Source organism: Hyperolius riggenbachi, chromosome 11 (assembly GCF_040937935.1).
Source record: "Hyperolius riggenbachi isolate aHypRig1 chromosome 11, aHypRig1.pri, whole genome shotgun sequence".
NCBI lineage: Eukaryota > Metazoa > Chordata > Amphibia > Anura > Hyperoliidae > Hyperolius > Hyperolius riggenbachi.
The window spans coordinates 253,436,958-253,463,874 of NC_090656.1; the positions used below are offsets into that span (position 1 = coordinate 253,436,958).

The window sequence follows — 26,917 nt, forward strand, 5'->3', positions numbered from 1 at the left end:
GTGACATGACTGTGTGTACTATGTTGTAATGTGCTGCAGAAGATGTCAATGCTATATAAATAAATAATCTAATCCTACCATAGTCATAGTCTAATGTCCTACCATATAATTATTATGTATTTATATAGCACTGACATCTCCTGCAGCACATTACAGAGTACATAGTCATGTCACTGACTGTCCTCAGAGGAGCTCACACTCTAATCCCTACCATAGTCATAGTCTAATGTCCTACCATATTATTATTATGTATTATATAGCACTGACATCCTCTGCAGCACATTACAGAGTACATAGCCATGTCACTGACTGCCCTCAGAGGAGCTCACACTCTAATCCTACCATAGTCATAGTGTAATGTCCTACCATATTATTATTATGTATTATATAGCACTGCCATCTTCTGCAGCACATTACAGAGTACATAGTCATGTCACTGACTGTCCTCAGAGGGGCTCTCAATCTAATCCTACTATAGTCATAGTCTAATGTCCTACCATATAATTATTGAGAGCCCCGCTGAGGACAGTGACATGAATGTGTACTCTGTAAAGTGCTGCAGGAGATGTCAGTGCTAAATAAATACATAATAATAATAATAATAATAATATAGTAGGACATTACACTATGACTATGGTAGGATTACGGTAGATTGTGAGCTCCTCTGAGGACAGTCAGTGACATGACTATGTACTCTGTAATGTGCTGCAGAAGATGTCAGGGCTATATAAATACCTAATAATAATATGGAAGGACATTACACTATGACTATGGTAGGATTAGAGTGTGAGCTCCTCTGAGGACAGTCAGTGACATGACTGTGTACTCTGTAAAGTGCTGCAGAAGATGTCACTGCTACATAAATACACAATAATAGTATGTAGGACATTCAACATATGATTATGGTAGGATTAGACTGTGAGCTCCTCTGGAGACAGTCAGTGACCCGCAGGAACCTGTAGTATGACTCCTGTTCCCAAGAATAACATGAGTACCATTTTGGTGCACTCTGTAAAGTACCTGCCTTCCCAGGGACTCTCCTCTTCCTACATGAGTAATTAGCTGGATAGACTAGAAACCATGTTTATTACTCTGGAGTAATCATGTAAAATAATTGGCAAAGCTAAACAATGTAAACGGGTTCGATGGTCCTAGGCAGAGGTAGCCAAGAATCTAGCATGTATGGTGGTCCCTGAACCCGCCCCTCGTACACCAGCGAGAGGTCAGGGACAGGTAGGTTGTCTCAGCCAAGCATAGCCTGACCCAATCATTCTCTCGCACGTAATGATCCTCTATAGGACACACATTTTTATGTTTTACATTTCCCATGCGTTTAAAAAATAAAACTAGATTAGAGTCAATCAAACATATTTTTTAGTACAAAAATCCAAATATTTACATAGAAAGAGGAACAAAGTCCTGAAAGAGGGACAAATGAGGAGGAAAGAGGGACAGGGCTCCCAAAGAGGGACTGTCCCTCCAAAAGAGGGACAGTTGGGAGCTATGCTTAGGCTAAGGTTAAGCATCGCTAGGGAGGGGGACAGAGGAGTAAGTGTCTGTGTGTCTCTGTGTGTCTGTGTGTCTCTGTGTGTCTGTGTGTCTCTGTGTGTCTGTGTGTCTCTGTGTGTCTCTGTGTGTCTCTGTGTGTCTGTGTGTCTCTGTGTGTCTCTGTGTGTCTCTGTGTGTCTCTGTGTGTCTCTGTGTGTCTGTGTGTCTCTGTGTGTCTCTGTGTGTCTCTGTGTGTCTCTGTGTGTCTCTGTGTGTCTCTGTGTGTGTCTCTGTGTGTCTCTGTGTGTGTCTCTGTGTGTCTCTGTGTGTCTCTGTGTGTCTCTGTGTGTCTCTGTGTGTCTCTGTGTGTCTCTGTGTCTCTGTGTGTGTCTGTGTGTGTCTGTGTGTCTGTGTGTGTCTGTGTGTCTCTGTGTGTCTCTGTGTGTCTCTGTGTGTCTCTGTGTGTCTGTGTGTCTCTGTGTGTCTCTGTGTGTCTGTGTGTCTGTGTGTCTCTGTGTGTCTCTGTGTGTCTGTGTGTCTGTGTGTCTCTGTGTGTCTCTGTGTGTCTGTGTGTCTCTGTGTGTCTCTGTGTGTCTCTGTGTGTCTCTGTGTGTCTGTGTGTCTCTGTGTGTCTCTGTGTGTCTCTGTGTGTCTCTGTGTGTCTCTGTGTGTCTGTGTGTCTCTGTGTGTGTCTGTGTGTCTGTGTGTCTGTGTGTCTCTGTGTGTCTGTGTGTCTGTGTGTCTCTGTGTGTCTCTGTGTGTCTCTGTGTGTCTCTGTGTGTCTGTGTGTCTCTGTGTGTCTGTGTGTCTCTGTGTCTCTGTGTGTCTCTGTGTGTCTCTGTGTGTCTCTGTGTGTCTCTGTGTGTCTGTGTGTCTGTGTGTCTCTGTGTGTCTCTGTGTGTCTGTGTGTCTCTGTGTGTCTCTGTGTGTCTGTGTGTCTCTGTGTGTCTCTGTGTGTCTCTGTGTGTCTCTGTGTGTCTCTGTGTGTCTGTGTGTCTCTGTGTGTCTCTGTGTGTGTGTCTGTATGTACCTTAGGACAACTGAAGCAAGAGGCATAAGGAGCCTGCAAGATTTATTTCCTTTTAAACGATACCAGTTGCCTGGCAGTCCTGGACCATAGCTGGTGGTATACGGTGTCCAAATAAGTCCAATTAAAGAAATGGGTGTGATGTTACTTGTTAGCAGGGCAAAGTGCTAGGATACAGACCAGACTATCTGCTACTGTTTTATACACACAATATTGTAAGTCCATGCTGTACAACTGAAGTGAGAGGTATATGGAGGCGGCCATAATTATTTCCTTATGAGCTACACCAGTTGCCTGGCTGTCCTGCTGATCTATTTGGCTGCAGTTGTGTCTGAATCACACACCTGAAACAAGCATGCAGCTAATCTTATCAGATCTGACTATCATTTCAGAAACATCTGATCTGCTGCATGCTTGTTCAGGGGCTAAGGCTAAAAGTATTAGAGGCGGAGGATCAGCAGGACAGCCAGTCAACTGGCATTGCCTCAAAGGAAATATATGGCAGCCTCCATATCTTTCGTTTTAGTTGTCCTTTAAATACCCAACAATAACCAGTGGAAATATTGCATCAGTCTCTATAGATTGGGTAAGAAAACTCTAAAGACAAGACAAGACAAGACAAATAACATTTATATCGCGCTTTTCTCCTGGCGGACTCAAAGCGCCAGAGCTGCAGCCACTAGGGGGCGCTCTATTGCCAGTAGCAGTGTTAGGGAGACTTGCCAAAGGTCTCCTACTGAATAGGTGCTGGCTTACTGAACAGGCAGAGCCGAGATTCGAACCCTGGTCTCCTGCGTCAGAGGCAGAGCCCTTAACCATTACACCATCCAGCCACCACTAAAGATGTCTGCGAAAAACCAATATATATACACGTGAACTGAGGCAATCCTATTTATGTATTTTAAATCCACAGAAGAGGATAATCACTGTAAGTGTATGCAGATGTCGGCATCAGAAGCGAGTAAAGAGTCATTGGCCGCGGGGGGGGGGGGGGGAGCATGTGTTCAAGGAAAGACGATGGCTTTATGATGTGTTGGATTGCTTTGAGCTTTTTGTCTCGCATTTACTAAGCTTTTTGCATTCAGAGCAGCAGAACATGACCTGGGCTGCAAATATAAAAACACGACGTGAGCTTCACACCTCCGAACGGCAACACACGTCTCCACCGCGCCGCAACGTCACATGTACACCGCAAACGTGCACAGCCAATGTACTGTAACCTAAAAATGTCCACAGACTGCTTGCCTATTGTGCCCCTCCCCCGGGCTCACCCCTTTCATGTCCCTCATTCCCTCCTTGCTTTGCAATGCCTTGGTCATCATTATTATTATTTAGCATTTATGTAGCGCCGACATCTTCCCCAGCGCTGTACAGAGTATATTGTCTGGTCACATAACTGTCCCTCTGAGGGGCTCACAATCTAATTCCTACCATAGTTGTATGTCTATGTATGTATCGTGTAGTGTATGTATTGTAGGCAGAGCAGGATCATCCACCAGGCAACCTAGGCAGGTGCTTGGGGCCTACTGGGTGTCAAGGGGCCCAACTGCCACCTTCACTGACCTGTCTCCACTCCAGCTTACCAAAAGGGCCACAAGTGGGCCCTAAATCTACAACGTTAACTAGGGCCCTATTATGTCATAATCCATCTCTGGTACGCCGGCGCAACTGCCAGTGACAGGCACTTACTTCAGAGAATCATCAGGGCGGCGGAGAGGGTCATTGGGAGACCTCTCCCCTCCCTTGACCTCCTACACAACAAAAGACTGAGATCGAGGGCCCTGAAGATCGCTAACGACCCCTCTCACCCGGGCCACTGCTACTTCAGTCCGATGCCATTGGGACGGAGGCTTCGGGCCATCTACACAAAGACGGCTAGGCACAGTAATTCCTTCTTCCCCTCAGCTGTCAGCCTCCTGAACTCCCTCCACATACTCCCATCAGGGCACCCCCACGACATATAGAACTGTCACAGACAGAGCCAACTGCTGCTCTAGGATGTAAACTGGAAAAGCAAATGTAAAGTAAATTGTAAATGTTATTGTAACGCAAATGTAACCGTCTGCTACTGACATGTGTAACTGTAAATTTCTGCTCCTGTTGCTTCTCTATGTTATCGATTGATGTCTCTTCTGAGCCAAATGTACTGTGCCAAACCCAATTCCGGGCATGACCCAGTCATGCTTGGCGAAATAAACTATTCCTGATTCCTGATTCCTGAATGTATTCTAAGGCCAGTTTAGGGGGAAGACAATTCACTTCTCTGTATGTTTTGGGGATGTGGGAGGAAACCGGGGTGCCTGTAGGAAACCCACACAGACACAGGAAGAACATACAAACTCTGTGCAGATAGTGCTCTGGCTGGGATTTGAACCAAGCACCCAGCACTGCAAGGCGATAGGGCTAACAACCTATGTCGCCATGCTGCCCCAAAAAATGCTTTATTGGTCTTGTCAATAAAGCATTATTTGATTTGATACTCCTAAGATGCAGTCCTGTGTGCGCAGGCCCTAAATGTACCCGCTGCTTATGCCTGGCAGGCATTCAGGCTTTACTTACACCCCAGGGGGTCAGCAACAACCTGCATGACCTGTGAGGGAGTTTAAAAAGCAATAATGAGAATAACACTCCAACCCCCCCTTTCCTCCATTGTTGTTTTATGGTCCAATCCATCTGTTGAAGTGGGGCTGTGACCTGTGCAGGGGAAGGCCCCAGGCACATTCCAGGCTCAGGACCCAGCATGGGACGCTCCCTGGGGGAGGAAGGGGGGTTTCCCATCTGGGGCCTCAACTCAAAGTCTGCAATTCACACTCCAGTCAGTCAGGCACAACCAATTCCTTAATCCTCCAGCCCTGTCACCATGGAACAGCACAGCCAGAGCAATAGGTGAGGCGGCCTGGATATTAATCCCCAGAGAAAGCCCAATCATAACAGGGGGACAGGCGTGCGTGCCACCCAGTCACAACAAGACTGCCACCGAAACAACATGGAGGCTGCGGCCGAGATATGGCGTGTCGTGTAATACTGCATAACCACGGGGGGGGGGGGCATTGGATATGACAGGGTATATAGCTCCCAACTGTCCCTCTTTTGAAGGGACTGTCCCTCTTTGGGAGCCCTGTCCCTCCTTCCTCCTCATTTGTCCCTCTTTCAGGACTTTGTCCATCTTTCTATGTAAATATATATATTTCTCTACTAAAAATGTGTTTGACTCTATAAACTTTATTCCATCTTTTAAATTGATATATTACTATTTTAAAATGTTAATATGAAGGAAAATAAACCAGGATAGAAAGGACCAGTATGGTTTGAATTATAAAACAACATATTTTTCTTATGAAATCTTTATGGTATGCGTGACTAGTGTTGTGCTGGGGCGTGATCAGGGGTGTGGCAGGGGCGTGACTTAAGTGTCCCTCTTTCTCATTTCAAAAAGTTGGGAGGTATGGTGGTACATTGCCTTGATATTTAGATTTATTTTTTTAAAAAAAGGATGTCGCTTAATATTTTTTTCTACTTACTGGCATCAGAGGAGTGGGAGGAGAGATGGATGAGACTGGCAGCAGAGGTCAGTTGGGATTGGCAGAGAGGGGCAGCATCAGAGGAGAGGTGGATGAGATGGGCAGCAGAGGTCAGTAGGGATTGGCAGAGAGGGGCAGCATCAGAGGAGCGGGAGGTGAGGTGGATGAGGCCGGCAGCAGAGGTCAGTAGGGATTGGCAGAGAGGGGCAGCATCAGAGGAGAGGGAGGAGAGGTGGGCAGCAGAGGTCAGTTGGGATTGGCAGAGAGGGGCAGCATCAGAGGAGCGGGAGGTGAGGTGGATGAGGCTGGCAGCAGAGGTCAGTTGGGATATGCAGAGAGGGGCAGCATCAGAGGAGCGGGAGGTGAGGTGGATGAGGCCGGCAGCAGAGGTCAGTAGGGATTGGCAGAGAGGGGCAGCATCAGAGGAGAGGGAGGAGAGGTGGGCAGCAGAGGTCAGTAGGGATTGGCAGAGAGGGGCAGCATCAGAGGAGAGGGAGGAGAGGTGGGCAGCAGAGGTCAGTAGGGATTGGCAGAGAGGGGCAGCATCAGAGGAGAGGTGGATGAGATGGGCAGCAGAGGTCAGTAAGTTTCTAGCTTACAAAACAGGAAGAGCCGAGATCTAAACTCAGGTCTCCTGTGCCAGAGGCATTAGGATTACACTATCCAGCTTTTATAGAGTACTAGTAGACCTAAGCCCGTATAAAAACGGGCTCTAGGTCTGTGTTCCTGGGCGCCCGCTCACCCACCGCCGCACGTGACCGCCGCCTGCTCACCCGCCGCACATCCGGCCGCCTGCTCGACTTCCTGGCCCTGTCCCCGGCCTCCTGTCTCTGGGTCCGTGCTGCGCACATGCACAGTGGCCAAAAGCACGGACAACGCTACATAGAGACAGGAGGCACGGGCACAGGGATTTTATTATAGAGGATTCTCCTCCCTGCCTGGTCCTAAACCTCTCTCCAACTGGAATTACATTTCAAAACACACCCAAACCTCTAAACCCTTTCATGTCTGGGACCCACTAGTATCGCTTTTGGTAGCGATTTTTGAAGCGTTTTTCAAAACTATTTCCAGTGCTTTTGAAGCATTTTTTTCACTATTTATTGCTAGTGAATGCCAGGTAGTCCAACCTCTGCTGTACAAAATTGATTTATTGATTTTGCAAATGAAAAGTGATTTTTGCAGCAATCCTATATTTTGGATTGAAGTGCAAAAGCTGCAAATATGCTGCAGGACCCGCAATTCAGGTAGATCGAAATTGCTCCTGTGTGACCAACTCCATAGACTTCCATTAGGCGACGGCTTCTGGAATCACCAGTGGTTGAAGCTAGTGATGGCGGGTCGTTCGCGAACGAGCCGACTCTTTGCTGTGAACGACAAGACCCGGCTCTCAGTTTTGAAAGAGCCGATGCTTCAGCCGCCCCACACAGCTCTGATTTGCTATGTAATAAAGGGCGCTGAGGCATGCTGGGAGATGTAGTCCTCCTCTTGCAGCTTGTAGGAGTGTATGGGGCGGAGCAGAGCAGTAGCAGGAGGGATTGCCCCAGTCAGAGAAGCAGTCTGGAGTTGTCATGGAGATGGGGGCGGGGCTTTTACTCTGATTCTGAGTAGAGTTGGGCCGAACCTCCGATTTTAGGTTCGCGAACCTGGTTCGCGAACTTCCGCGGAAGGTTCGGTTCGCGTTAAAGTTCGCGAACCGCAATAGACTTCAATGGGGATGCGAACTTTGAAAAAAAAAAATAATTATGCTGGCCACAAAAGTGATGGAAAAGATGTTTCAAGGGGTCTAACACCTGGAGGGGGGCATGGCGGAGTGGGATACATGCCAAAAGTCCCCGGGAAAAATCAGGATTTGACGCAAAGCAGCGTTTTAAGGGCAGAAATCACATTGAATGCTAAATGACAGGCCTAAAGTGCTTTAAAACATCTTGCATGTGTATATGTTACGGCCAGAACCCGAAGTGTGGCCACTTCTAGTTCTGGCCAGCCACTTCGGGTTCTGGCCGGCCAATGTGCAAAGTGGCCGCAGCGCAGCGGCCAATGTTAGAAATGGAAAGTTTACATTTATTTTACAGCCGTCTCGCTGCGGCCAAATGTATTAAAAGTTGCTTAATTTAATTAAATATAGCCGGCGGCGATGTGATAGATGAAGCCGCCGGCTTTCGCACTGCCTCCTCCTCCTCTCCATCCCCCCCCCCCCCCCCCCGCCTCTCTCCTCTCCCTGCCTCCTATACGACATACGGAGCAGCCGTCGCAGCAGGGGAATCCTGCCGTTCCTGCAGAGCGGGCGCTGGCAGAAGCAATGTCTGCAGCCTCCCCGCTCTGCTTCCCCTGCCGCGACGAACGACTCTCCCGGCGGCTCCGTATTGTATGGAAGGCGGGGACAAGGAGAGAGGCGGGGGGGGGGGGGGAGAGAGAATCGGGGGGGGAGGAGGAGGCAGTGCGAAAGCCACCGGCTATATTTAATTAAATTTAAGCAACTTTTAATACATTTGGCCGCAGCGAGACGGCCGTAAAATAAGTGTAGCTTTGCATTTCTAACATTGGCCGCTGCGCTGCGGCCACTTCGCAAATTGGCCGGCCAGAACCCGTAACATATACATCAATCAGGTAGTGTAATTAAGGTACTGCTTCACACTGACACACCAAACTCACCGTGTAACGCACTGAACACAACCGGTATGCAGTGGCGGGTTCACAGAACAGGTATGCAGTGGCAGGTTCACTGAACACAACAGGTATGCAGTGGCGGGTTCACTGAACAGGTATACAGTGGCGGGTTCACTGAACAGAACAGGTATGCAGTGGCGGGTTCACTGAACACAACAGGTATGCAGTGGTGGGTTCACTGAACAGGTATGCAGTAGTGGGTTCACAGAACAGGTATGCAGTGGTGGGTTCACAGAACAGGTATGCAGTGGTGGGTTCACAGCACAGGTATGCAGTGGTGGGTTCACTGAACAGGTATGCAGTGGTGGGTTCACTGAACAGGTATGCAGTGGTGGGTTCACAGCACAGGTATGCAGTGGTGGGTTCACAGCACAGGTATGCAGTGGTGGGTTCACAGCACAGGTATGCAGTGGTGGGTTCACAGAACAGGTATGCAGTGGTGGGTTCACAGCACAGGTATGCAGTGGTGGGTTCACAGCACAGGTATGCAGTGGTGGGTTCACAGAACAGGTATGCAGCCAGACAGGAACAAGTTAAGCCTAACTAATCTTTCCCTGAGAGACAGTCTGCAGCAGCTCGCCCTACTCTCACTAACGCAGGCAGCACACGAGTGACCGTAATGGCCGCCGCTGCCTGCCTTATATAAGGGGGGGTGGGGCTCCAGGGGCTAGTGTAGCCTAATTGGCTACACTGGGCCTGCTGACTGTGATGTAGAGGGTCAAAGTTGACCCATGTGCATTATGGGGCGAACCGAACTTCCGCAAAGGTTCGCCTGCGGGACGCGAACGCGAACCACTGAAGTTCGCATGGAACCGTTCGCAGGCGAACCGTTCGGCCCAACTCTAATTCCAAGTGGTGTCCAGTGATATTTCATGAAGAGCCGATTGAGAGCCGTAAGAGCCGGCTCTTTAATAGGAGCCGATTCAGAAGAGCCGATTCTCTGAGAAGAGCCGGAATTCCCATCACTAGTTGAAGCAGCTCCTGTGGGTGGCAGCATTGGAGGCCGCAGCCTGGCATGGGGTCACTTCACAAATCAGTATTTTAAATCACCCTGCGACAGAGTGCGCGGCAGGTTCATATGCATAGGCCCGCCCCTTTCAGTGATGTGCTTCCTGTTGGACCGGAAGTACGTCATTAGGATTCCCGTCGGTCCGCGCATGTGCATCGTGTTGCAACACACTCCCGTCGTTTACACTTAAGGTACCTACCCATACAGTACATACTGTATAGTCTTCTCAGAGGGGCTCACAATCTAATCCCTATTATAGTACTATGTCGATGTATGTATTGTGTAGTGTATGCATAAAGTGACCAGACGTCCCGGATTGCCCGGGACACGTCCCGGATTCGGGGTCCGCTGTCCCAGGCTTAATGAGGTCCCGGGAAACGTCCCGCTTTCAGCAGCGGGATGTCCCGGCCTCGGGACTCTGGCCACTCTCTCCTCAATGAACTGGCAGCGGCGTCTATAGACGCCGTGCCAGTTCATTGCCCGCAGCCCCGCTCCAGCCTCCTCTTCCGGTGTCTGTTTCCGACACCAGCAGGCGAGCAGGGCTACGGCAAGATGGCTGCCGAAGCCCTGTACTGGAGACCTATTTGTGTCACTAGTACAGGGCTTCGGGCGCCATCTTGCCGTAGCCCTGTCAGCGCGGGAGAGAAGAGCAGGAGGAGGAAGACGGTCCCGGGACGGAGCAGCGCGCCAGAGGCCGGACACTTCTGCCAGGTGAGTAAATGCTTTCTTTTCCAGGTGAAATGTTTGCCCGCATTGTTTCTTTTCTGGTGAAATGTTTGCCCGCATTGTTTCTTTTCCAGGTGAAATGTTTGCCCGCATTGTTTCTTTTCCAGGTGAAATGTTTGCCCGCATTGTTTCTTTTCCAGGTGAAATGTTTGCCCGCATTGTTTCTTTTCTGGTGAAATGTTTGCCCGCATTGTTTCTTTTCCAGGTGAAATGTTTGCCCGCATTGTTTCTTTTCTGGTGAAATGTTTGCCCGCATTGTTTCTTTTCCAGGTGAAATGTTTGCCCGCATTGTTTCTTTTCTGGTGAAATGTTTGCCCGCATTGTTTCTTTTCCAGGTGAAATGTTTGCCCGCATTGTTTCTTTTCTGGTGAAACGTTTGCCCGCATTGTTTCTTTTCTGGTGAAATGTTTGCCCGCATTGTTTCTTTTCTAGTGAAATGTTATTGTTTGCCCGCATTGTTTCTTTTCTGGCGAAATGTTTGCCTGCAGTGCGTTTCTTTTCTGGCGAAATGTTTGCCCGCAGTGCGTTTCTTTTCTGGCGAAATGTTTGCCGCATTGCGTTTCTTTTCTGGTGAAATGTTTGGCCGCAGTGCGTTTCTTTTCTGGTGAAATGTTTGCCCGCAGTGCGTTTCTTTTCTGGCGAAATGTTTGCCCGCATTGCGTTTCTTTTCTGGCGAAATGTTTGCCCGCAGTGCGTTTCTTTTCTGGCGAAATGTTTGCCCGCATTGCGTTTCTTTTCTGGTGAAATGTTTGGCCGCAGTGCGTTTCTTTTCTGGTGAAATGTTTGCCCGCAGTGCGTTTCTTTTCTGGTGAAATGTTTGGCCGCAGTGCGTTTCTTTTCTGGTGAAATGTTTGCCCGCAGTGCGTTTATTTTGTACTGACATGTTGCCCGCATTGCGTTTATTTTGTACTGACATGTTTGCCCGCATTGCATTTATTTTATACTGACATGTTGCCTATTGCGTTTATTTTCTGGTGTCCGGGGTAACTGTTACTGCATTTATTATTTAATGGTCATAGATGGCTATGTTTGCTGCTTTGTGGTTACGGTATACTATTAGCATCACACAGTTTCTGCACACCCGTGATGCAAAGTCTCGTTTGTCCACATCATGGCGTAAACACTGCTTTCTTATGCCTCGCTGTTACATCATTACGTTAGCTCCGCCCATACAATGTCATGGCCACGCCCATTTTTTCGGCAGCCCCCCTCCCCCAGTCTTCGCCGCTGCGTGCTCCTCACTCCTTCCCACTTTTCCACAAAAATATGGTCACTCTATGTATGCATCATAGTCTAGGGCCAATTTAGGGGGAAGCCGATTATCTTCTCTGTATATTTTTGGGACGTGGGAGGAAAAGGGAGTGCCCAGAGGAAACCCACGTGGACACGGGGAGAACATACAAACTCCTTGCAGATGTTGGCCTGGCTGGAATTGGAACCGGGGACCCAGCGCTGCAAGACGAGAGCGCTAATCACTACGCCTCCATGTCCGCCGCTGGCTCTTTCCTCCATCCATACACGCCCCACGTAGAGTAGGGGAGGGGGAGCATCAGGTTTTGTTGCGTTGTTTGCTTGTCCCGATATCGCTCGCCACCCATGTCGGCCCTACATTTGCAGCATGTCCGACCAATTCATGCAACCAATTTCGGGCCCAAATTGGTTGCATCGTTGACGGGGCATGCACTTGGTGGCACCGATTTTTATCCGATTCCAATAATAATAATCAAATCGGACGGTTGATCGATCGGCCACCAAGTCGCCGGATGTATGGCCGCCTTTACTGCTTCACCATAGACTTGTATTGCTGCATAATCTGTGCGGTAGGCATGGATCATGCGGTAACGCACATATGACTTTGCGGCAGGATTTCGGCGCATTAACTACTTCCGGCACACCGCGGTGCATTGCGTAAGCATGAACGTCTCCATAGATTTTCATTGACTTAGAGGCCTCTTGTAAAATTTACTCCAACATTGCCGTAAAGCCACGGTGTAAAAGGGCTCTGAGGTAAGGAAACGCTCTACAGGTTTGATACTTACATAAGTAGAGTGAAGGCTCTGCATACCATAAAGCCTTACCGATCCTTGCTCTGTCCCATTGTTCCCGCGCTGCCCCCGGCTGAAGGTATTAGACCTGCCCTTGGAACTAGCGTTTGTGCCATATGGATGCGCTTGTCCTCGGACCCACTCAGGGGCGCCAGTAATCCCAAAGGCTGCCCAAGGAGTACCAAAGACCCAGCAGGCCGAATAACTGCAGGAAAAACAAGATGGACCAAGGCCCAGAAAGGTTCTCTGGTATTCTGAGTCTTCTCTCAGTATCCGGTTTGGGTACTTTGAAAGGCCAAGTTGCGCAAAAACAAACTGTACACACAAACTACATCTAATGATCGAATTGTTGGGTCTTCAAAGTATTGCCTAAGCTAGCTCCCACCACCACTATCAGGGCTGTTGAGTTGGTGCAATTTGGGGTACCTGGAGGACAAGTTGGAGGTTTCATAAACTGAGGAGTCGCAGTCAAAGCAATTTTCTGTACCTGGAGTAAGAGTTGGTGGTTTCATAAACTGAGGAGTTGAATGATTTTTGTTCCAAACTCTGAAGCCCTGTAAAGGCTGTGGAGTCGAGTCCAGCCATTGGAGCAATGTTGGCTACCTGGAGTCAGTGGTTTCATAAACCGAGTCTGAGTTGGATGATTTTTATACCGACTCCACAGCCCTACAATGCCGGGAGATTTTCTGCTGTTACAAGGCAAAACCGTGCTTGGCCAATTTGATCCACTGGGCTGAACGTTGGTCAAGCCATCAAGTTTGGGCAGGTTCAGGGGCCGCTATACTCAGGCTAGATTTCCAGCAAAGACACAGTCGCTATCGGCCCCCTTGGGCACGTTTCGTCTAGCTTGAGAGCACAACTTTCTTTAGAGCAGCCAATCAGATTTCATTTTCTATAAATCTGCCCCTCTCTCACCACCACCAAATCGCACCATAACTACCACTCTGAAGCGTTTTCAGCGTTCTTTGACTGCAGCGCTGCTTGAAGTAGACCTGAGCTGCCCAGTCTCCCCCCCCCCCTCTGTAAAGTCAATAATCTAATGTTGGTATTGGCTGGAGGCCACAACTTCTGCAGATTTCAAACGTGCGCAAAGATCCAGCCCATCGCTTCACGCCGTGTTCCCGTCTGCGGACTCGGATTACGCATTAATTGCCCAATTAACTTTAACTGGATCGCGACGCTTAAGGAAATAAGGGCGGCGCGCTGGTGAGGGAAGGCGCACGTCGAGAGCCTTTGGATGTCGGTCAAATAAAGCATATTAAAAAGCTGTATAAATATTTGAGAAGCCACATGAGAGAGTTTAAAGGGGTTTAATGAAGTGGGGAGAACCATTGAGGTTAGCGGAGGGGAGTGCGGATGGGAGCGAGAGCAAAAAGCGCGAGTGAGGTTTGCGTAATACTGTCTCACTCGTCCACTATAAAGGGGAACTCTTCCTAGAGAGCTTGTAGTGACATATGGTAGAATACACTTCCTGGTTTCAGACTAACACTTCCTGTGTCTATATATTGGTATGTAACTCCGCCCTCCCAGTGATGTTTAGCCTAGGCCGTTTAACCATGAGGTATTCTCCTCCCAGTGCACTCTGGGAGACCAGGTGTTGTTTCTGATCACTTCAGAACACACATCAAACAAACATTCCGCAGTTCTGCATCTGCCAGCAGTAAAGATGCCGCCATCTGTGATAAATTTAAGAATTTAAATGTTGGAAAAATGTACATTAGGCAAACACTGACTAATTTATAAAATATTGTTAAAAATCAGCAGGTTTATTCATTAAAGAGGAACTGTAGTCAAAATAACACGAGGAATAAAATAGCTTATTTTTATTACAATGTTCGATGATCGGAGATAACTGTTCTTTGGCCACCAGCGTGCGCGATATTGATCATAATGCAGATCGTGGGTGAATCAAAGTCTGACTGGCGCCACAGTTGTGTATTGTATGGCCAGAATTAGATTATGACTATGGTAGGATTCGATTGTGAGCTCCTCTGAGGGCAGTCAGTGACATGGCTATGTGCTCTGTAATGTGCTGCTGAAGATGTCAGTGCTATATAATACATAATAATCTGGTAGGACATTAGACAATGACTATGGTAGGATTAGAGTGTGAGCTCCTCTGAGGACAGTCAGTGACAAGACTATGTACTCTGTAATGTGCTGCAGAAGATGCCAGTGGTATATAAATACATAATAATAATATGGTAGGACATTAGACTATGACTATGGTAGGATTAGAGTGTGAGCTCCTCTGAGGACAGTCAGTGACATGACTATGTACTCTGTAATGTGCTGCAGAAGATGTCAGTGCTATATAAATACATAATAATAATATGATAGGACATTAGACTATGACTATGGTAGGATTAGAGTGTGAGCTCCTCTGAGGACAGTCAGTGACATGACTATGTACTCTGTAATGTGCTGCAGAAGATGTCAGGGCTATATAAATACATAATAATATGGGAAGACATTAGACTATGACTATGGTAGGATTAGAGTGTGAGCGCCTCTGAGGACAGTCAGTGACATGACTATGTATTCTGTAATGTGCTGCAGAAGATGTCAGTGCTAGATACAGTAAATATATATAATATGGTAGGATATTAGACTACGACTATGGTAGGGTTAGAGTGTGAGCTCCTCTGAGGACAGTCAGTGACATGACTATGTACTCTGTACTGTGTTGCAGAAGATGTCAGTGCTATATAAATACATAATAATAATATGGTAGGACATTAGACTATGACTATGGTAGGATTAGAGTGTGAGCTCCTCTGAGGACAGTCAGTGACCTGACAATGTACTCTGTAATGTGCTGCAGAAGCTGTCAGTGCTATATAAATACATAATAATAATAATAATAATATAATATGGTAGGACATTAAACTAACTAAACAGACGTGGCACCCAGTGGAGATAGACCCTCAAGCTTTTGCCCCGTGGTGCTAGATCACCTAATCAGCAGGGCGGTCTCAGCTGAGTGTGCGCAGGTGTCCCCCAAGGTGGCGTATATGACAGCGATCCCTGAACGCATTCCTCTCCATCGTTGCCTCTTGTGCGTTGCTGGTCACATTTTCAGGACTGCGCAGTGTGTGCGACACGAGCGGAAATCAGAAGCGAACAGACTGCATTGTCTTAGGTTTCCATCCTTTATATGGGCAATGCAGCGCAGTAACCTAGTGCATGGCTGCATGCAGTTCTGCACAAACGCAGTGCGATCCCATTCATTGCAAATGTTTGGGAGCTGCACTGCATCAGAGGACAAGGCAAACGCCTTATGTACTATATATGGCACACGGCATCCTGCATGGCCAGCAGCGCACAAGTTGGGATGAGGCCTTACCCTGTCTGGCAAGAGCTGCTCTGCCATGCACTGAGCCTTCCTCCCGTCACCATAGAAACGGACATATCACTTTGCTGAGCCGCGGGAGGTGACTGTACAGCACTCGTACGCTGAAGCATCATCCACAGTATCCAGCTCAATCTTAACCAGCGACACGAGTCTGGCGTGTGTACGTAACTGAAAGGTGCACCCAAACGCACTACTTGTATCGGCTATCAGAATTGTGCTTGATCTCTGGAGGTGACAGTGTGGGAAATGACTGCTGTACAGATGTGCTACAGGGCATGGGGGGTGGGGCAGACAGTGCGGTGAATAAAAAAAAGCAGCTTTCAGTTGGCGGTGGAGCGGAACACCCCTAGCCTTTGTTAGTTTTGGTGGATCTTTAGGAGGCCTGGGGAGGCATACATATGAAATCGCCTCTGGGAGACTTGGACGCAGGATACAGCCGGTATATGGCTCACCCTGCTCCTGCACAAGTCCCGGCGGCGGTAATTACTATTCCTCCTCCAGGTCCACGTGGATAGTGGAAAATGATGCAATTCTGCTTCCAGCTATTGCTCGCAGCCAAATTACAGTGTTTTAAAAGAAACTTCAGCTCCGTCCGCTGACAGCACCGAAGTTACTGACTGTGCATTGCTATAGCTGTAATTCCTATAACGGCCTATGGTGGCGCCGGCTGCGCCCAAATCTCCTGCACTATTACAGCGCTTTCTGGGGAGGGGGGGCACTAGTACAAATGCTAGATTCTCGCCTCGACTGGCTTCCTCAGAGTTCCCTCTCACTTTAGGGTTAAACGCGACAGCCAAAGTAACCAAAAAATAAGCAAAATCGCCTCTCTATATTTTTCTTTCCTAACGACGTTTATTTCAGCAGTTTCCCTAATTAATGCAATGCCTGCATGCACACTGATATGAAATGAAACCGCTTAATTTCCTTGATAAGAATTCAATTAACTACATAAAAAGACAAGCAAATTGGGAGGGGGAATAAACAGCCCCCACATCCTAAACTAGCTTAGACTCCTGCTATAAACAAGAATGTGCGACAAGCGCCAATTCTAAAGCTTGGTACACACATACAATTTTGATTGGCCAAATTCTAGCGCCTCCATGTAGTATGAGAGTTTATCTACACAATCTATTCATAATCTGTTGGCTCTCGTACTACTTGGAAGTGGTAAATTGATCAGTGACTGGCCAATCAAAATTGCATGTGTGTATGTATGTTAAGTGCTTGCACTGTTTCCGGTTTTCAATCCCTTCTTGCTCCCATTTTTTATATCCAGTAGATACAAGTATATCGGGGATATAAGAAGAAGATGCAGATACCATTTTCTATCAAATCAAAAATCACAATTTCAAAAACTCCTTGAAACTGGTAGCTTACCATCACTGTTTACAAAGTCCATGCAATGATTCTGAGAATTTATCAGACACAGGGGATGAGGAGTAAATAAAATGTTTAAAGAGAACCTAAACTGAGAGGGATATGTATGTTTCCTTTTAAACAATACCAGTTCCCTGGCAGTCCTACTGATCTGTTTGACTGCAGTAGTGGCTGAATCACACACCTGAAACAAGCATGCAGCTAATCCAGTCTGACTTCAGTCAGAGCACCTGATCTGCATGCTTGCTGAGGGGCTGTGGCTGAAAGCATAAAGGTGCGTACACACATGCGACTATAGTCGTTTGAAACAATCGTTCCCCGATCGTTTCAAACGACAATCGTTTAAAAAAAAGCAGCCAACGACCATTAAGTCTAACGACGGACGAGCTAGATCGTTAAAAACGAACGATCTAGCTTGGCGGATTTTTCCCAACGACGATCGTTTGCAAAAGTAGCACATCGTTGGAAACGGTCGTTAGTACTAGGCTTGGCATGAGCATTTCGCTATTTCTGCATGGAACTTTTCATTTTTATGCGCAGGCGCAATAGTTGCTTTACGTGATGTAACGTTCGTACTAACGATCAGATCGTTACACACCTTTTAAAACTAACTTTACTTAGGTCGTTCTTTCATCAATTAAAAGTTCGTTCATCGTTCACAACAAACGATCGTTGTCGTATGTGTGTACGTAGCTTTAGAGACACAGGATCAGCAGGAGAGTCCGGCAACTGGTATTATTTTAAAAGGAAAAAGCCATGTCCTTCTCAGTTTAGGTTCCCTTTAAAGTGAACCCAAGGCAAGAGGTATATGGAGGCTGCCATATTTATTTCCTTTTTAAGCAATACCAGTTGCCTGGCCGTCCTGCTGATCCTCTGCCTCTAATACTTTTAGCCATAGCCCCTGAACAAGCATGCAGCAGATCAGGTGTTTCTGACATTATCACATCTGTCAAGATTAGCTGCATGCTTGTTTCTTGTTTGATTCAGACACTACTGCAGCCAAATGGATCCGCAGGGCTGCCAGGCAACTGGTATTGCTTAACAGGAAATAAATATGGCCGCCTCCGTATGACTCTCACTTCAGTTGTCCTTTAATGCTTACCCATGTATACATGCACACGGTGGATTAATTTGCCATGTATACATGCTGAGATGTGATTGGATCTGTGCTATCGCCTGGCGCAGTATAGCGCTATGCAGCCGCCAACCCATTTGCCACCACGCCAACTCACCCTTTCCACTGACCAAACTGGCCAAAATGGATTGGGAAATGACACATCGGACAGGTCGGGGTGAAGAAAAAGTAATTGTATATTCCAGAATCAACCGGTGCCTGGCTACCTTCCCCAAATGATCCTCTCTGCGGCCATTATAATCTTTATTCAAAGCTCAATACCAAAAATGTTGTACTTTTTGTTGTACTGTCTAGGGCTTTGTACTGGGCCGAGCCCTAACCCATAGACCCATATCAATCCCTACTATGCATGCGCTGATGAGGACAAACGGTGTGAAACAGGCTGTCTACATGTTGGGTTGGTGAGGCTGTGGAATTTATAAGCTATAAGTTTGCTATACACCAGCTGTTCTGGATGCAAGCCTGGCTACAGGGGCATAAAGAGATCATTTGCATATTCAGTAGCGATGCATTGTGGGTAACCACAGCGACACACTTAAAGGGACACTGTAGGGGGGTCGGGGGAAAATGAGCTGAACTTACCCGGGGCTTCTAATGGTCCCCCGCAGACATCCTGTGTTGGCGCAGCCACTCACCAATGCTCCGGCCCCGCCTCCGGTTCACTTCTGGAATTTCAGACTTTAAAGTCAGAAAACCACTGCGCCTGCATTGCCGTGTCCTCACTCCCGCTGATGTCACCAGGAGCGTACTGCACAGGCCCAGTATGGTGTGTGCCTGCGCCGTGCGCTCCTGGTGACATCAGCGGGAGCGAGGACATGGCAACGGTGAGCATCGGTGAGTGGCTGCGCCAACACAGGATGTCTGCGGGGGGCCATTAGAAGCCCCGGGTAAGTTCAGCTCATTTTCCCCCGACCCCCCCTACAGTATCCCTTTAAAGAAAACCTGTATCGGAAAAAAGGGCCCCTGGGGGGTACTTACCTCGGGCGGGGGAAGCCTCTTGATCGGATTGAGGCTTCCCCCGTTCCACGGTGGTCTCGCTGGGCCGCTCTAAAACGGCGGTCATGTAAATATTTAACTTCCCGGGTCCAGCGCAAGCGCAGTATCGGCTTTCAGCTCGGGAGGAATTAGCCAATCCCAGTCTGATCTGCTCTACAAGTCAGCTGCCCCTGTGCAGTACAGCTGACCCGAGTGGGATCGGCTAATTCCTCCTGATCCCGAGCCGAGAGCTGCTACTGCGCCTGCGCTGGGGAAGGCAAATATTGCAGGTGCTACAGCCTGACATATTGTCTGCTGTGGCTTCAGAGGGGCCCAGCGAGACCACCGTGGGATGGAGGAGGACGGAGGAAGCCTCGATAGGAGCCGGAGGCTTCCCCCTTCCGATGTAAGTACCCCCCAGGGGCACTTTTTTTTCTCGATACAGAGTCTCTTTAAAGCTGAATTATCGCAAGTACCCTCTGTTTAAAAAAATCCAGATCACACGCATTGCTTTTTAGTAGGAAGGCTTTTCGGTCTCTTTTAGTCCCCTATACATCCCTAGTGGTTTTGGGTCACCCCGAGCTGCTGGGGTATTCTGTTTTTGTTGGAATGACAAGATCAAAGGAACATAGAGTGACAGCAGATAAGCTGTGTTGCCCCAGGCATGTGCCTACTTTCCCAACATTTAGGAAGACCGCTTACTTCCTCTTGCCCTGATTGCCCCGCTGGCCTTTTGACCCCCACAATATCCTGGTCACGCCCCCTGTGGTGCTTGTGATGGACATGCCATGAATGGGCCGGACAATGGGCGGAGCATCTGGAGGGAGGGAATATAACGGACAACAAGGCAGTGATCCAACCAGCAGAGGTGAGGGCAGCTACACTCTGTGCTCTCCTGGGATAGCCACTGACGCACACACATTAGACAGCGCTATGAAAGATGGGGGGGCAGGGCCGGTTCTAGTAACATTTGGCCCTTGGGCAAAATTAACCCGGAAGCCCCCCCAATAGACACAAACCAAAAAGCAGCATTAGGGACCCTTTTTTGCAGCCAAATTACCAGGGCCTCTGATCCAGGAGCTTGCACCCCCTGGTTTTAACAAAGACTTTGCAGGGCCCCCAGGGAGCAACAGTTAAGTTGGGGGGGAGACGCCTTGGGGACCCCTAAAGCCCAGAGGATTACTGAGAGTAAAAATTACCGTAACAGACCTGGCCGGGCAGTCTCTACTCTCTAGGTTATAGATTTCTCCCAGGTCTCGAATCTCCCCCTCCCAGTATAGGCAGCGGGATGTAGTCACACGGGGAGTTATAAGTTGCCACGTGACCCCTGAACGCTATAGGCAGCCACAGCTGACCTCCCCCCTACACCTTGTAAATGCTGCAGCCGCAAAAGTGCCCAAATCCTTATCCTATACATTATATATATTTAGTAGTGTTTGCGGCTAAAGGCCCTGGAGCAATTGCCCAGAGCCGGGCCGAAGCGAGAGGGGCTCCAGCCTCAGGGCGCTGTGTAGGACGGGTGCCCTCGGCAGTTGCCCCCTTTGCCTCTATGGTGGTGCTGGTCCGGGACCGTGAGTTGGGGGGAGGGCAGTGGCTCTGGAGCCCTGGGGTGGGCCCTAGTGGCCCTGGTGCCCTCAGCAGTTACCCCTTTGCCTCTATGGTTGTGCTGGTCTGGGAGGTGGCTCTGGAGCCCTGGGGTGTGCCCTAGTGGCCCTGGAGCCCTCGGCAGTTGCCCTGTTCCGCTGGCGATCGGAAAGCGCTTGGCAATCGCCTCTGGTGTGAATCAGACCTATCAGTGATTTACTTACAGAGAATACTAAGGAATCCATGCAAGATGACTGCATCCAGTGCGCAAAGGACTATTTTAGTGCTAGTGCTAGAGAAACCTGAAAGCTCTTTCTTGTAGACAACAGATCGCTCCACACAAAACCGCACACTGAACAGCTGGGGCCTGTAACTACTTTTTGTTTAATAAAGATGATTCACTCCTTGAACAAGTTTGGACTGTAGATCTGCAGGAGCGGGAAGACGAGGTAAGCATTAATCGCGGGGTGACTAAACGCTGCGTCTGGGTCCATTACTCATTCTTCTGTATCCTGTCTGCAAATTGCAGCGACGTGCATAGCGAGAGAATCGCCAGCATGCATACATTTCCCAACCAGCTGAACTGTATTGTCTCCTTTTGATATAATTTTACATCGAGGGCCCAATTTACTCAAGAAACTCCACCCATGCCTGCAGGATCCCATTAAGGAAGATAGTCGCTGTTAAGCCTGGTACACACCTTCAATTTTGATTGGCCAATCGTCCATGTAATATGAGGGTCAACAGATATGAAATACAGATAGTCCCCAGTTACGGTAATGAACAAGACAGGGACTGTAGGCTTGTCCCTAACCTGATTCCGTTCTTAAGTCAAAACACAGTCACCTCTGTCCTCTGTTTTTGGCGCAGCCGTGCAATGCGTTCCTCGTATCGCACCGCAACGCTACCGCCAGTTAGCCGTGTGAAACCGGCCTGAATTTTGTTTTAAATCGATTTTCTCAAAGACTACAAGGTCGTTTTGAAAATCCTTTTTTTTTACTTGTTCCCACAGAGTCAAATTCCACATTTAGGGGTCGTTCGTAAGTCGGGGGCTACCTGTACTATGAGCAGATTGTGTAGGTGCTCTGATAATATATGGAAGTGGTAAAAATGGTCAGGGATTTGCCAATCTAAAATGAAAGTGTGTAGCAGGCTTCAGTCCCGTTACCTTTTTCCCAGAGATATCAAAACCTTATCAAGTTTTTATTTTAATCATTTGTTTTTAAAAAAGGTAATTTATTGATATTGCCTTCCTATTTTTTTTTTTTCCTTTTTAGTACGATTTCAGTTGCCAGGTGCAAAAAAGTTACTTTGTAGATAAGATGAGAACACTCAAGTTAACTGAATAGGGGGGGGGGGGGGGGGGGGGTGTTAAGTTGGCCACACACTGACTATACAATATTTTTGCCCAATTACATGTTTGACTCAACAGAAACGTTTAATTGGGCAAAACTCGTGGTTAACCTTGTCACCGCAGTAGTTCCGCGATTGACCCGTGGACAACATTATATGATCAGGAATGGCAGGTTTTTGGGCGCAATCTGTGAAAAATAAACCTCGCGTTGTGCCCGGTGTGCAGTTACATAATACACAGAGTGTTAGCGTCGGGTATGTACACACATCCAATCCTGATTGATCCATTTTTACCACTTCTATAGCCTCTTACACGCTTAAGCTTAGTACCCACGTCGGGATTTTCCCACCGCCCAACTATTTTATTGAGCGCCAAATGGTCATTTCCGCGATATCGAGACATGGGTACATGTGCACAACCACATAACATCGCTTAGCGTCGCATCGCAATAATGACCGACACATCGGATCGCTAAGATCCCCGACAACTCCTGCACAAAGTACCGCATTCACTTGAAGACTCGTTCTCTCCCGGCGTGTAGCATCGTGCGCACCGGTCAACAGGAAGAGGCGTCGCTGACGATTGTCGTCAAGGAGGCGTCGGGCAGGGAGTACGCAGCTTTACAGTTTTGATGTCATGTAGTGTAAGGGTCAACAGATCTAGAATACTATGAGCAGATCGTGTTGGGAAAATCTCATACTATATAGTGGTGGTAAAATTGGCCAATCAAAATTGGGTGTGTTGTACAATCTTTATATCCTTAACTGACCATACCTGGACACGATGGCTTAAAAATTGTCTGCTGTGATGCAAATGAGATTTAGACCATATTGCGGGTGCTTATTGTTCAGAGTTTGCTGAAAATCTCGTGTAGCGCATTCGGATGGCGAACTTGGAAGTGGTGGTCGGTTGGCCCCAATTTTGCAATAAACTCGGAAAACCTCCCTCTCACAGATCACGTCTAGATGAGATTGACAGATGATGGAGGCATTGCAGACTTTTCCCGGAAATGTTTTCTCGCTATGTCAGAGCTGTGTTCACATGACTAGTATACTAACCTTTCAGTAGCCCCTCCTCCTCTTGCTGTGTTTTTATATGACCCAGCTTCAGGCGAAGTTCCTGCTGATTCCTTACGATGGGCATAGAGCACGGTGCAACACATTTCAAAAGGAGTGTCTACTGGAAATGTGCGCAATGCGCGATACCACGTTGCTTGTTATTCGTAACGTTGGCAACTGAATCTGACACCCGAAACACTCGCAACTGCACCTATTGTGGTAACTTTCATGGCGTTTCTGCGCAGTTATAACTTGTTACAACGCACAATATTGCGCATAGTGTGAATGCAAAAATACTGTACCCTGAACAGAACATGGCAGGGATGCTGGATGACAATGCGGGCAGCACGGTGGCATAGTGGTTAGTGCTCTTGCCTTGTAGCGGTCGGTCCCCAGTTGGAATCCCAGCCACAGCTCTATCCTTCTGGAGTTTGTATGTTATCCCCATGTCTGTGTGGGTTTCCCCCAGGCACTCTGGTTTCCTCACACAATCCAATAACAAACAAATAAGTTAATTGGCTTCTCCCTACATTGGCCCACCTAGACTGATACATACAATGCACAATACATATCCTCATCAAACTAAAACACCACAAGAGGATTTTAAGTGCTAATGCAATGCTATGGGGGATTTTACAAAGTCACATGCCTCCAGTGTGAACACACACATAGGATAACATTAGCAAGAGCTTTTAAAATCACAACATGCTTAGAAAAGCTCTTGTAGTGTGAACAAGACCACTGTCTGTGGAATGTGATGTTCAATCAAACAAGTGGTCTTATTGTAAATTAGCTGGCATCCCTGTGGGACCATCTTGATGTTGTAATTAAGGCATCCAATGACTTTTATTGCAGAACAATGTATCTCCTTTTCAATGTCCCGTGTATATGAGCTGTAGTCAGGGACAGTTGGTTACAAGACAATATATACTCTGTACAGCGCTGCAGAAGATGTTGGAGCTATATAAATAACAAATGCAGTGAAGCAAACCTGTATTCACATCAAGCATCCAATCAGCCACAAGGTTTTTATAGAAAAAGACCCCCCCAAAAAAACACTAAATGTCAGGAACTGGTACACGCAGGCTAGATTGAAGTCAGTGCACACAAATGAGCGATGTCTCTCAAATGGCATCACCCGGTAAAAAGAAACGACAAGTAGATTAAACGACGTTGTTCACACACAACGATATTCCTATGAATACTGCACATAAGTGACAATTCGCACAACGCGCACGCATGAAAAATGTCGTCTGAATATTGTACACACCGCCGGCGGACTGCAAAGTATCTGACCAACAGAACTGATCCGCCAGTTGGATCGGGCAGAATACCGGTTGCTTGTTGTTAGTATAAAAAAACAACAACAAAAAAAACTGTCGCTAGATACAATAACATTTGTTGTTCGTCGGACGTTTCAAAAGACTTTTATCCCGACGTGTGTAACTACTTGTTTGGGTCTCATCTCCATAGCTTGCCAGCCCTGCTGTTTACCTATAAGAGATGATCTAAAAATCCAGCCTGCTAGTTTTTATCATCTTTTATTTTTGCTCTACAGGTACTGGATTTTTACAGCGGGGGAACCGGAACCTTGCACAGGGCTGATCAGCGTCGGAAATCCAATAAATGGCATGAATGACGGCATATTCATCGATTTTTGCTTCGGCAGTCTAAATCGCCCTGCGCAAAGTTTTGGTACATCGCCTAATTCTGGTTATTGTAATGCATAGAATTCACATAAAGGTCAGCACAGTGGCGTAGTGGTTAGCGCTCTCGCCTTGCAGCGCTGGGTCCCTGGTTCAAATCCCAGCCAGGTCACTACCTGCATGGAGTTTGTATGTTCTCCCCGTGTCTGCGTGGGTTTCCTCTGGGCACTCCAGTTTCCTCCCACATCCCAAACACATACAGATAAGTTAATTGGCTTCCCCCTAAATTGGCCCTAGACTACAATACATACACTATACTACGATACATACACTACATGATACATACATAGACCTACAACTATGGTAGGGATTAGATTGTGAGCTCCTCTGAGGGACAGTTAGTGACAAAGACAATATATACTCTGTACAGCGCTGCAGCAGATGTTGGCGCTATATAGCTAAAAAATAATATTTTTTAAAGGCAAGTTCTTCTGCATCTGAGATTGCCTAATATCCAGGACTTTGCAGAGATGCCACCAAAGTCCGTGGAAATCCATTCTGGCTGCAGCCCCGCTGTGATATTGTTGGAGGAAGCAGATAAAGTTCTGTACAAAGTTTCAGTAAAGTTTTTTTCATACAGTGATGCTGACTTACCTGGCTGGTTGCTGTGGGTTGCAGCAGGGTCCTTGCTCTCTGGGCTGGGTACAAGCAGCAGATCTCAGCTCTTTTCCTTTGTGTTGTCACCAACTAGTTTCAGCTAGTCGGACAGAAACCTTTCAATTATCTGCTCAGCTGACACCAGTAGGGAGTTTTCCCAAACTCTGCCCAGCTCTGACCCTCCCCTAGAGGGAGAAGAATGGGGGGAGGAGGCGGAGCTGCTGGAGGGGGGGGGGGGGGATGTGGGCTATGCTATGACCAATTCCCATTATCCAGCTGTGCCCCCTCTGCCTCTGGCTGTGTCCCTCATCGCCATATCCTTGTCACAGGCTACTTTCACGCCAACACGCTGCGACAGGCGATATAATCATACGGCAAACACGATGAGATTATATAGTACGTTTCCATCGGCGCGTGTGTGTGGGGTGCAGCAGAATCTGTTGGAATAACGGGAGGCATGGAGTGCAGATTCGCATTTAAAGTTGCAGCAAAGCCTACGTATTATGCACTGTATTATTATTATTGTTTTATAACGCCAGCATACTCCGTGGCGTTGTACAAAGTAAAGGGTCCCATACACTGGTCGATTTCAGCCATCGATCGATCTCATGGAATCGATTGATCGTAAATCAATTCTATCGAAACGATCGATCCAATTGTGGCCAATTTTGATCGATTTGATCTATCTGACAGGATGGAAAATCTAGGTCAATCTGCTGCTGGCAGCAGATCGATGGCCCATAGCGTTGCATTGGATCTAATGGTCCAATAATGCATTTAGATTGATTTCCAGTAGATTTCCAATAGATTTAATTCTGAAATCTATTGGAAATCTGTTCCTAGTGTCTGACAGAAATCTATCTGATGCTCGAATCTGCTGCAAATCTATAAGTGTATGGCCACCTTAAGAAACAAACATGGGATACATAATACAAACATTGGTGTACATCAATCAGAATACAGAATTGGTAGGTAGAACAGACGCGCCAGCAGGATAAGTCAATACAATTTTTAAAAATTGCTTGGAGGAAGTGGTGGGCTTGCCTCCCAAAAGCAGACACGAGATCCTGTCTTCATATCAATACATTTATTATACAGTACCCCAAAAACAGTGCAACGCGTTTCGCAGGCCCAACCCGCTTCATCAGGCAATAAATGTGGGGACAAAACAGAATTTCGGCAATAGCGGGAGGCGCTACACCTGCTATTGCCGAAATTCTGTTTTATCTCCACGTTTATTGCCTGATGAAGCGGGCTGGGCCTGCTAAACGCGTTGCACTGTTTTTGGGGTAC

General features: G+C 47.6%; 1 protein-coding gene across 1 annotated transcript in view; it reads right to left on the reverse strand.

Moving 5' to 3' along the window:
- MDK (midkine) overlaps positions 1 to 25,778 on the reverse strand; it is a 68,355-nt gene extending 42,577 nt beyond the window's left edge. The window contains exon 1 of the mRNA XM_068261497.1: positions 25,622 to 25,778. The gene's annotated coding sequence lies outside the window, so the exon portion shown is untranslated. The remainder of the gene's footprint in view (positions 1 to 25,621) is intronic.
- Between the last annotated feature and the right edge of the window lie 1,139 nt (positions 25,779 to 26,917).